General features: G+C 46.0%; 1 protein-coding gene across 5 annotated transcripts in view; it reads left to right on the forward strand.

Annotated features, from left to right (window-relative positions):
* Positions 1-904: 904 nt before the first annotated feature.
* The window catches only part of SEMA6A (semaphorin 6A), a 129,238-nt gene continuing 118,062 nt past the window's right edge, over positions 905-12,080 (forward strand). The window contains exon 1 of one of the 5 annotated variants that reach the window (XM_039566543.1): positions 905-1,534. The gene's annotated coding sequence lies outside the window, so the exon portion shown is untranslated. Of the gene's footprint in view, positions 1,535-3,350; positions 3,401-12,080 lie in introns of those variants that run through there. The other 4 variants (XM_039566540.1, XM_039566541.1, XM_039566542.1 and 1 more) reach the window with 4 other exon arrangements.

Consider the following 12,080-nt stretch of genomic DNA (forward strand, 5'->3'; position numbering starts at 1 on the left):
GACCCGGGAGCGCGGCGGGCGGGGGCGGCGCAGGGCTCCCGGCGCGGCGGGTGGGGAGCGGTGCCCAGCGCAGCCCCCGCAGCGCCCCGCGGCCGGGACGGGGGGATTACCGCCGGCGGCAGCGGCGGGGGGCCTCGGCGCGGGGACGGGGAGAGGGGGGATTAATGTATTAGCGCCGCTTGCTCCTGCTCCCGGCTGGATCGACTCCTAGACAGGGATTAGCGCAGCTAGCGACCACCGAGGCGGGATTGAGACAGTGGTAAGGCGGAAAGGCGATAAGCGGATGGCCACGCCGCCCACCTGCGGCCTCAGTCTCCGCTCCCCCAGGGGACGCGCGGGATGCGCCCAAGGGGGTACAGCCCCTCCCAGCCCCACGCGCGGGGCTTCGCTGCCGCCCCGAGCCCCGCCGCAGCCCCGGATCCCGCGGAGAAGCGGCGAGTCCTTCGGGGGGCTGCCCCCGTCCCGCACCGTGCTCTCGCCGCTGCCGCGGGCGGCGCAGCATACTCCGGCCGCCCGCGGCCGTCCCGCGCCCCTCGCCGCCTTTCCGCGCCCTGCCGGCGCGGAACCACAGTGATGGTTGGAGGCGGCGACAGCTCCGAGGGGACGGGCGAGGGCCGGGGGCGGCCGGTCCCCTCCGCAGCCACCTGCTCGACATAAGCCCGGTGACGCTCGGTAGCAGCCCCGAGGTGTCGCTGGCAGCAGCGCCGCCGACAGCGAGCGCCGGAGCGCGGCCGCCCCCCGGGGGTCCCTCACGCCTCGCCCGGCGCCGCCGCGACCCCGCCCCGGCCCCGCCCCCGCAGGGCGGTGCTGCCGCGCGTGCCCCGCCCGCGGCGGGAGGGGCGGGGCGGGGCGGGGTGCGGGGCGCGCCCGCCCGCCCGCCGCGCTCCAGTCCCGGCTTTGTCTCCGCCTCCGCCGGCGGAGCCGCGTCCCGGGGGCAGCGGGCGGGCGGCGGGAGACGGAGAGGCAGCGGCGGGAGAGCAGCGGGACACAGGGACAGAGAGAGAGGCAGCGGCTCCCACGTCTTCGCCGCGCACAGTCCAATGCCCGGCAGCTCGAGGCGAGCAGCGACTACGCTTTCCTGCCGTGGCACAGCGAGTGCCTCCAGCCTCGGAGTTCTCCTGAAGCAGCCGTCACACCGGGAGCACTTTTGGTAGAGAGGGACCAGGAGACCCCGAAATGACTTACCTCCCAAGGCGCGACTGAAGGGGACTTACTGGAGTGGAACCGTAGTGGAATTTGGGTCTGGAGAGGAGTTGCTAAGGCATTTTTTTTTCTTTTTCTTTTTTTTTGAATTCTTCTCCCTGATCACTCCCCTCTTCGCCCATCATTGGAAATGAACAAATTGCTTTTGCAATTCAGAAAGTAGAAATATTAAATATACCATCCCCTGGGAAGTACTCATGTAGTAATGACAAAGGATTGCAAAGGAGAGAGTGGCTCCAGTTTCCCAGAGAGATCCCCTAAAATGGATTACTAAATGGGACACTACATCAGCTAGTTGTCCTCTAGCTGCCCAGATACATGCACCGAAAAGGTACAGTACCCCCCTGTCCGTACCCCTACCTTATGTTCTGCGATTGCTCGGAAGGGAAGACTCCCGAATCGCCCGGCAGGCTCGGAAGGAGCGAGGGTGGTGTGTGGTTTGAGGCAGGCTGCTGCCTTCTGTCTCGACATCGTTTGCAGCGCCTAGGGAGGAGGAGAGCCGCCCGCAAGTGCACACGCTGCGCTTGCTGTTGTCACTTTCCCGGCATCTCGTGGCTTCGTCTTTCTTTTCGTTTTTTTCATTTCCCCCCTCTTTTTCTTCCCCCCCCCCCCCTTCCCCCAATTGCCTAACATGTTATCCTCCCTCCTCTAGCCCTTGGCACGGCTTGCATGCGCCGTGCTGGGGCTCCTCGCCTCCCATCCCCGAACCCAGCTGGCAGAGGGTCGCGCCCGCCGGGACACCGTGTGGGGAGCTGGGCAGCCGCGGGACGCCGCGGCCGGGGCCGAGGCCGCCGGGCGCGTACCCCGGCGCCGCCGGGCATCGTGTGGGGCTGGGTGGTGTGGTCTTTGTTACAAGAACTATGTGGGCGCTCCGTGTAGAGGCGTAACCCCGCCGTCTCTACTGTTCCCGCGGTGTAGTTGGGTCGCGGCCCATGTATTTATTTGTTGTTTTTCTCCAAGGCTGGCGCTGCTTTTTTGGGAGAAGTGGCCGGGAATCGAGGAACTTCTTCCGTGGAGCAGCCCTAGGCGCTGCCGGGGGCTTTGTTCGCGATCATGGGCTGCGGCCGTGGGCTCACCTCCCTGCCCGCTCCCCACGAACAGTAGCCGCCTTCCTCTCCGCCCTGGCCCCGGCAAAGGTGGGCTGCCGGCCGCCGTCCCCCAGTCCCACGAAGGGTGGCTCTGGAGTAGGGATGCTCCCCGCCCCTTTCTCCCTGGCGCCTCAAGCCTCTTTCCCCCGCAGGTCGGTGGCTCTGCCAAGCCGCTTCTCCTTGGCTGGGGAGCGTAAGCAGACGGGCTGGGGAAGGCCGGACCCCTCCGGGGCGGCCCGGTGGGCGGGAAGCCGTGCGAGGCAGTCCATCTCTTCTCCCTCCGCCAAGCACTCTCCCTGTCGCTCCTTCAGCCCCTCACCGCCCTTGGGCTCTGGGCCAGACGGGAGAAACGGCGGAAAAGACAAAGTTTTTTTTAATGGGGAGTAGCAGGACTGGTCTTCCAGGAGGGGCTGCGGGCTGGCGACGCGGCGCCCCGCAAACGCCCCGCGCCGCCGCGGACCGCTGGGGCCCGCGGGGAGGCCGGGCGGGGACCGGGAGCGGGGCTCCTTCGTGCCGCGGATGCTGAGGGGAGGGATGCCGAGGAGGGGACGGGATGACGGGATGATGCTGAGCAGGGAACAGGGTGATGCTGAGGGGAAGGTATGCTGAGCAGGGAAGGAATTTCACCCTGCACGCACACACACACACACACACACACACACACACCCCCTCACCCTGTCCCCGTATCTGCACAGGGAGGGAAGGCTCCCAGCTGAGGGCAGGGTGCGTTAGGAGGCTGTGCCTCCGTCTGCGGTGCGCTGGCGACACGGCGCCGAGGCAGGAGGGGCGGTGGCGGGGGTTCGGGCAGCCCCTGGGGCGGCCGAGGGTCAGCACCGCCCCTCGCTCCGCCGCCAGTGGGGGCAGTGAAAAGTTTGGGTCTCCACCACGCGTGAAAAAAGTACCTGCTTTTTGCGAGGGCTTGGCCGTCCTACCTCCCCTTTCTTCGTGCCTGACTGCCTGGCTTGTCCGCGGGAGGCGTTTCCGGGGGGTGGACCGGACGGCGTGCGTCTGGCGGGGGAAGCGGGGCTGAGGCTGCAGCCCGGTCAGTTGCAGTGGAGATGCCCCTCTGCCCGTCGCCACCGCTTCTCTCCTGCCTGCCTCATCCCAGGGTGAGTGGCAAGGCGGTAACTGCTGGATTTTCTTTAGGCAAATGGCTCTGTCTTTTTCTAACCTTGACCGCTTGTTCAGGGGTAATTTGTTCTCCTGTTCCTCTACCGAGCTAATTGCTGCTTTTGAAGTTTGTAAACATGCACATTTGTGCCAGCGTCTGTGCAGCACGGATGTTTAGCTGCTGCAGAAAATTATTTCACTGATAGAACAGGAAAAAATAAAGGCTTTAGTTAGCTGTGATAAATTGTAAAAGATACTAATTCCTGGCGCTGCAAGCAAGGTGAATGCTTTATTTTCTGTAGGCGCACACACAGCATGCAGGTGTTGTAAATAACGAAGTGCTAAGTGTCCACAACCATTTTCTGTCACAGCCTGCACGAAGTGGCTTATTATTTGACCTAGATTCAGCTAATTTGTTTTGTATTATCCAGCAACGATATTAATTACTAACTTAATCTCAAAGATAGTAGCTAAAGGTGTGATTTGCCCCACTGTCTTTGCAACAATTAATTCAGTGACTGCTTTTGGTGTGCATTCATCTAAGTTAGGTGTCATCAACTAAACCATTCTCATCCAAGTAATCTTTACTTGGTGATTAAATCCTTTGATGTCAGTATGACAAGGTCTGGTAGAGTCAGGTTCTTTTGATACAAAATTCACTCAAAATTCATTGATATTTTATAGCATTCCTCTCATGGTAAGATTTATGCAGCTGTTACCATGTTCAGGGTTTCTTTTGCTGTTTGTTTTCAGATTAGAAAAGCAAAATGATCTTCCTGTGGTTAGCTTTTTTTTTTTTTTTTAATGAGATTGTTCTGGTGTACTGTGATGAATATTGTGATTATGTATTGTGATTTGCTCCAGCAAATCTCTTTCTTTGTGGAATTGCCTTGAACATGGTTGAAAGCAAGTACGTGATTCAGTAGGATGGAGAAGGTTTGTCACTATAAGAGAAGTATAGTTGCCAAGGTGTTTCACTGTCTAGGGTATCCTTTTATGTAATAGGAGCCTGGTTTTAATATGGTAGCTTCTCATAAGTTACAGGACAGAGAGAACTAGCTCTCTTTAAAGCCAAATAATTTCATATACATAAAAAAGTTGGTTTCCGTTCTCCACCACTCTTCACTAGAGAAAATCTCTGGCATTCATGGAAGCTTAGTACAGGAGCAACAATGCCAGATGAGATATCTGTCTAAATGCTAAACAAAATTTAAAATAGTAAGTAATACTGTAATGTATATTTGCAACATTTGCTTTTCATGTACTAGGCATCAAATGCTTGAAGCACGGGTGAATGCTTTCAGGGGCTACAAATTATGTAGTCACAGGTGTTCTATGTGTTCTGAATTAGTCTACTTGAAAACTGTGTGTTCTTACTTAATAGCAAACCAGCCTTATCAACTGAACTCATACTACTTGAACCAAAAAATAATTGAAAACTGACATCTATGAGGAAAATGGCTAGTTAACATTTCTAGCTGCTTGAAGATGGAAGTGAAATTAGCCATAGTCACTTCTCTATGTTTGTAAATAGAAGATTGCAGTTACCCGTGTTTAAGACTGAAGGAGGTGGATCAGGCTAAGAATGAGGAGTTGCCTTCATTAAATTTTTGAAAAGAATTTTAAAAATGAAAAAGAAAAAGGGAAGCACAGGGATCAAATTAATGACCTTTGATAAATCCAGACTAGAATTGTTTGCATTAGAAAGGAAGTAGGTGATTGTGAACTTGCTTGTGCATGTTTTGTGAAGGGAAGAGGAAATTTGTCATCTTGTTTTGAAGAGTCATACATAAATACACATGAAAGGAGCTCACATGGTTTACAGCAGGGGTGACATAAAATGTTTTAGGATTAAATTGACCTGAGCTAATACATGTCTCACATCCAACTTGTTTGCAAGAACACATTGTTATACTACTGAAACAAATGTTTTGTGTGTAGTACCTGATTCCCATATGCTATAGCAGAGTGCTGAAAACAAACAAGCCAGTAAATTCTGGAAAACAACATTGAAATTATATTAGATGCAGCATATGCTAGAGAAGTTGAACCATACCAAACCAGAAGTTTTCACTATCCTAATTTGACACAGATGCTGCAATATTTGACCTCCTACTATTCACTTATCGATGAAGTAAATCTTTAGCCCTCATCTTTTGCAGCCTCACTCACCCCGGTGAGCTTTGCTGACCCAGGAAAGCCTTGGCTGCCAGAGTAATTTTCTGAGAGTAATGCATTTGCTGACGTACTACTTAAATAGGGACTTTTTTGTGTGTTTAAGCCCCAAACTGAAAATACTGTTCTCTGCTGGGAATCAATACTTGTTAAGGGCCTGAAGCTATCCTGTGAGTACATTTGGTCTGGATGGATCCTTAATGTTAAGTCAGACCTACATCTGTGTGTCATGGAGCAAGTCACATCCAACAAATTGTGACAAGCTTTGTTTGAAAGGACAACAGAAAAATAAGAGTATTAAGCAATGCTTTTTACTGGTGACCATTTAAACATTTTATGCTCGTGAATTCTGAGCATCAGGATTATTCTGAGGTGGGCAAGACATTTTGGCAGTAAAATAGAGTCAGTAGCACAGAGTCTGACTGCTGATCAACAGTGTACAGCAACCATGAACAGGATTCTAACGCAGAAACAAGCTGCTGGGGGAAAGCCTGGACCTGAGCCTGACAGGTCTCTAAAGGAATATTTTTGGGTTTGGCCTGTTGCATCAGTCCTCTGAGTGAGGAACAGCTTAGATGTGTTTAGGGTCTGTGAAGATAAAAGTGGACTACTCCAGTTCAAGCACAAACCTGGCAGAGCAAAGTTTGTATATCTCTATTTTCTTTATGTGCTGTGTTACCCATGGCCATGGAAATAACTGAGTGCTTGTGTTTCTGCACTGTTAAGAGATCTTTAGTTATCCATGGTGATGGATGATTTGGTTTTGGGTCTTGATTCCAACATGTCAATATGGCAGCACATCTCCAAGACACAGCTTTAGGTTTTAAAGGGAAGAGTGCCACCTACTGTGTTACAATTTTAGGTATTGCAGCTCCTGTGTGTCTTGTGGAGTTCCCAAGCTTCTAGTTTGCCTATTTCGTCTTAGCCTCTGGAAGATGTGAAAGGATTCAAAATTAAATGTGGTATGGGAATGGAGGGAGAAAAAAAATAGAAAAGAAGTACAAAATCAGGTATTCTGGAAGTCTTAGGAGGGGTTCTCTGAAAGACAGGCATACATAGAGACATTTGCAGGTTTTGTCATTTCTTATAAAGGCTGCTAGCACTGGAAATAGGGAAGGGGATAAGAGATCAATGCTTCCCCCCATAAAATAATCATGTTCTCAGCTTTCATGCACCAGATGAACATTAATGAGGCTGCCAGCCTTACGCCTTCTGAAATCTAAAGTTTAACTCTGGCTATAGTTTAAAAAAAAAAGTAGAATTCACTTTAAAAAAAAAAACCAAACAAAACCCAAAAACCCCAGCTTTCAGAAAAGGAAGAAGAAGGTGAGAAAAACCCTGGATGAATTTTCCTGTAATTTGCTGCAAAATCTTGTGAAGTCTTTTCTAGTATACTACTGTAGTTATTTATCAGCCCAAAGGAGAGGTGTAATATGCTTGATGTGAATACAGAGTTATTTTTGAAAGAAAAAAATTTTTCCCCAAGCCCCAAATTGTTTCTTTAGTGGCTGAAATAGAGATGTAAAATGAAGAAGATAAACCAGCTATTAACAGAGCTGCCAGTTGCTATATCTTTAGAGTGAAGACATATGGTAATTCACTACATTCAGTGATGACCTTTCCTTTAAAAGTATTGTTAATAATAGGCACTTCTATGAGTATTTATATTACATACTTGAAATGTATAGATCATGGACTACTCCATGCCATTTTTGTTGGTGGTGGGATTTTGGTTTGTTGTTTTGGTTTTCTTTAGCTACTGAGGAAAACTGCTACTGAGGAACTTTCCACAGCTGTACACTTTTGCAATATGTCTGCAGTTCTGAAGCTAAAGAGTTTCCAGGGGCAGATGCACAGCATTGCTGCACCTATGTGACAGGGCAGCATGGGTGCTGTCCTCAGGAGAGGCCTTTGGTGTCATCACCCTCATCCTTCCCAGGTAGAGCCATGCCTTGACTGCAGCATTATACCACTGCCATGAAGCAGGCCAAAAAAAAAAAAGCATTCTTATATTTTTATGATCTCTGTAACCAGTTGCCTTCAGTGAAAACTTAATGATTATGAAAATGGAAATAAATAAACAATATTTTTGTTATGCACCTCAGTCTGTGAACATCTTGTTGAATGAAGACCACTCTACTAGTATTTTTACTGGCAGTAATAGCAGAAGTTTCATTATGTGCTTAAAAAGAAAGGGTATTCCTTTGATTTTGCAATGACCCTGAGAGACTTAGGGATCTTCTAATAATGAAAATGTGTAGAGTATATAATAGATATGGTCAGGTGTTCCAGTCCAGCAGATGGAAAAGTACTCTCCCACAGGAATTCCCAACACAATGGGAAAAACTGCATCCAACTATATTCCTGACTGCAGCAAACATTATTTGTACTTTCCTATCTGTGGCTGCTCAGTTTCACTCAGATGTTCTATATATTGAGTATTCCTCATATGGCTTTTATAGTTGAGTAGAAAATTTCCTATGTTGCTTCCTTCACCATTGTTCGTGAACATTTATCCATTACTTGCTCTTGAGGCAGCCATTCATTGAAATGTTAATGAGATTTTGAACAGTTTATAGTTCCATAGGGGTTTTTTGTTTGGGTTTTTTGTGGGGTTGGGGTTTTTTTTCTGCAGGAAAAAAATGTGTTTTTGTTGATGCCTTTCAAAATCTACTTTTTATTGGTAGATTGAGATGGATTCTATGCTAATTCCTCCTGCATTCCTGAATTATGGCCTAGCAAGGCACTGTCGCTGGGATCTTCATCTATTAATCATGGAAGCTGCTTTCTTATTCGGTTGCCATAGTTTCAGTGCCTCAGATAGTGTTGGGGTGCCTTGGGAAAGGCTTACGATACATTCGGACTTGCAAGCCTTGCAGTTATTTTGGCAGGAGAAGAGCTCTGAAGGAACAGAGAACAGCATCCAATATTATTCAGAGTTGGATTAAAAGCAGAAACTTCTGGATATGTCTCTCTGGACCTCGTTATGTGAATGTCCAGCTGATATTTACTCCCAAGATTTGCTTTTTGTTTTGTCTTGCTGGTAAAATCTTACACTTCAGAGACTAATGGCTACCTTTATCCATTGCAAGAACAAAAAAGGCTTTTCATTAGTTTTTCTGATAAATGGTTGGGTAAATTAGGGCGTTTAGGGTTTCTTAAGCAGTCCAGGTAATTTGTTTTACATTCCCTTTCAACCTAGCTACATATGGTATGATGTCATGTTTGAGACTGGGTTAATGTTTATTGCTACCTTAAATTTAATAAGACAATAAGAACCTTTTTGTTAGCTGCAGAACAGCTCAAATTACAAAGTAGAAAATGGGAAATTATTTTTTTCAGACAGAACTAAAGCTCTTTTAGTGCTATGTTGGCACTGGCAGTATTTTTTCAATGATGTTTCAATGTTTGTTCATAAACCCAGCATTAAAACATACATACTTTCAGAAATGCAGAGCTGTGAGAAGTTAGAAATAGCTTTTTTGATGAATGAGAAAAACGGTGAAGTAGTATATATGTCAGACAGGAAAGTAGCTGGAAGACTGACTTGTCAATGTAGTGCTCAATATTAATTGATTTGTCTGTTATGCATAATATAAAATAATGCAAAAACGTATTTCAGTAAGCAAATCATGGTTTCCTTTTTCTTTTCCCATTGAGAAAAAAAATCTTCCTCACTTCTGTGTGAGTGATAGTAACCACATGTTTCATCAGATATTTAAATACCGATTCTTTTGCATTTTAATGTCTCCAGAATTATGTGGTATCCCTTCAGTTCTAAAGAAGCACTAGCACAGATAAACTTCCTATGTAGCTTGTTTACAAAAAAAAAATCCAGTCTTGACTATTCAAATCAAAGTATAATGTTAAAAATATGTGTAGTTGAGATCAAAGAATTCTGTATCGTTGGAATTAATCAGGAAAATAGCCACTTAATTTTGCTTTCAGATGGTTAGTTTGCACTCAAAGATTAGTTTTAAAGCTTCACCTTGGGACTTTACTACCCATTCTTGTCAATTTTCTTTGTGACATTAACAAGCAGATTGAGAACATGTGCCTATAATAGGTAATCCTCAGGAACTCTACGAATTTAACCAATTAAAGTCCAAAATTTTTACATTAATTTTAAAGTTTCACTTCATGGTAGATGCACACTAAATCTGTATTTGTAATTTTATACTTTCACATTGTATGGAATTTTCTGGTTTATAATCTTCTGGATCTGTGTTGTATACACATATTTTGCATAAAATTAATCCCAGTCTTTTTGCTGGTAAACTCACAATGTGTATGTCTCTATTAGACTGACAGAATAATATGCCCCTGTAATTTTGTGTTTCCTTTTGGAAGGAAGGTGGTGATTGAGTAAGAAAATTGTAACCGTGAGGAAATATCTTGGGTCAAAACCTGTAGATGTATAAATTCCATTGTCTTTTTTTTCCTCAGAATTTATTATATTCCATTTAGTTTCAGGTTAGGTGTAGAATCCCCCGGCACAGAAATTAATTTAAGCAGTTCTATAAGGAACATTGTACCTTCTTTAACACTGGTGGGGTGTGGTTTTTTGCTTGCTATTTATTTTTTGCCTCCAAAAACAGAGAAGTGAGTAATTAGTCAGTACTCAGTATAAAGGACCAGTCTGGTTCCTGTTGGAGGGTTAAAAGGAATTTCTACTCAACACCCATCAACAAGCCCTTACTTCATTTAGAGTTCAGTATACAATGACAAAATCATTTAGGTTGGAAAGGTCCTTGAAGATCATTGAGTCCAACCCTTAATCTAACACTGCTAAGTCCACCACTAAACCAGGTACCTAAATGCTACATCTACACGTCTTTTATATACCTCTATGTATCTTTTAAATACCTGAGTTGGTGACTCAGCCACTTCCCTGGGAATATTTTTCTTTCAGTTTATTTATGGTTGATAATGAAGATTCTTCTGCATCCCCGAACAGCTGAATTTTAGCATCAAATGTGCTGATCTTATCAAGAAAAGAAAATAATAATTTCTGGGAAAGTAATGGTTGCGTTTGTGTCGTTTAAGCAATGTCACAGCATTTCCTTTGCAAGTCTCACACATGTTCGATAGCATCTTACCACCTGAACATTCCTGGAAGGTTGATGCTTGTCTTGGGCTGTGTGTTTATGAACAGAGCTGAGAGCGGAGAACTGTGTCCTGTTCAGCCTCAAAGCTCCCCCAGTGCCTGCAGCTGGTCAGCGGGTGTAGGCGGAGCACACCCATTCCACTGGTGCTTTGGAGAGGGTGGATGGGGAGGAATGATGGAGGGCAGCTGCAGCCCTAGCCTGCATGCCTGGGTTTGCGTGGGAATCCTGTCCCAAAACACCACAGCAAAGAAAAGGATGGGATGACATGCCTTTTCCGACAGATGCTCCGCACGCAGGGCACAGCCTGGTGTCTGCCGCCTGATGGTAAAGCAGAGGCTGAATCCCGCGGGATTATCTTTCTCGAGTGGTACTTCACGCCATGAGCATGGCTAAATGCAGCCTAGTATTTGATTCAAAAATGCCTTTTTTATTACATGGAGAGGATTAGAGGCTGTTCAACTGCAGTCTTGAACTTCGGGTTATGACCTGAAGTCATAATAGTCTTTATATTACTGGCTTTTCATCAGAGCTCTCTAATGAAAAAAGGGCATCGTGCATTAAAATCAGCTTTGGAATTTAATTTTCTGTATGAACAGAACTTGGTACCATGTGTATAAACTTCTAATGGCATTCAACCCATTCCACTTCTGAATAATTTGTGCTCATTAATTACAAATGTACAGCTTTTCCAATTACGACTTACTGATCCAAACCATATTAAATCAGAAACTATCATAGTTAAATTGATTTTTTAAAATTTGCTGTAGTCTGTTATATGAGGGTGATTATGTAACATATCTTTTAAGAACTGTGTCCATGCAGTAGAACTTCGTTTTCTAGATTTGCATTGTTCAGAATTTTTGTTTTGTTTTGGGGTCTGGGTTGGTTGGGTTTTTCTGTTTGTTTTTAGGAAGAACTTTAAGTGGAGAGTTAGGTCAAGTTTTATGAAGAAGTAAGAAGACAAACTTTATTGTAGTGATGCTTTAGAATGCTTTTTTTTTCACCCAGTGAAATTACTCTTGATTTGGAATAGGATTTTGTTCTTCTTTAAAAAGAAATTAAGAACTAAATCCTTAAAGATCTGCTCTGGGAAAAGGAAAGATTTTTGCATTAGCTACCACACTTTTTCATTATTATCTGCAAGGTGTTTCCTTTTAATTCTGTTGCAGGGAAGTTCATCGTGTTCAGAAACTGATTAATTCTATCACGAGATGCATATATTTCAGGGTGGTGTCATCTTTTTTGCTTTATCCTGTTCTACGCGTAAGACCTAGACATGCTGCCAGAACACTTCCTTTCCCAAGATAAAAACAAAACAAAAGAGATCCTGTTCTTGTTCAACAACACATGTAGTCCAAAAGGCAAATTTAGCCAACCTGGAGCTAATGGCCTGAAG

The sequence above is a fragment of the Corvus cornix genome, chromosome Z (genome assembly GCF_000738735.6).
Source record: "Corvus cornix cornix isolate S_Up_H32 chromosome Z, ASM73873v5, whole genome shotgun sequence".
In the NCBI taxonomy this organism is placed as follows: domain Eukaryota; kingdom Metazoa; phylum Chordata; class Aves; order Passeriformes; family Corvidae; genus Corvus; species Corvus cornix.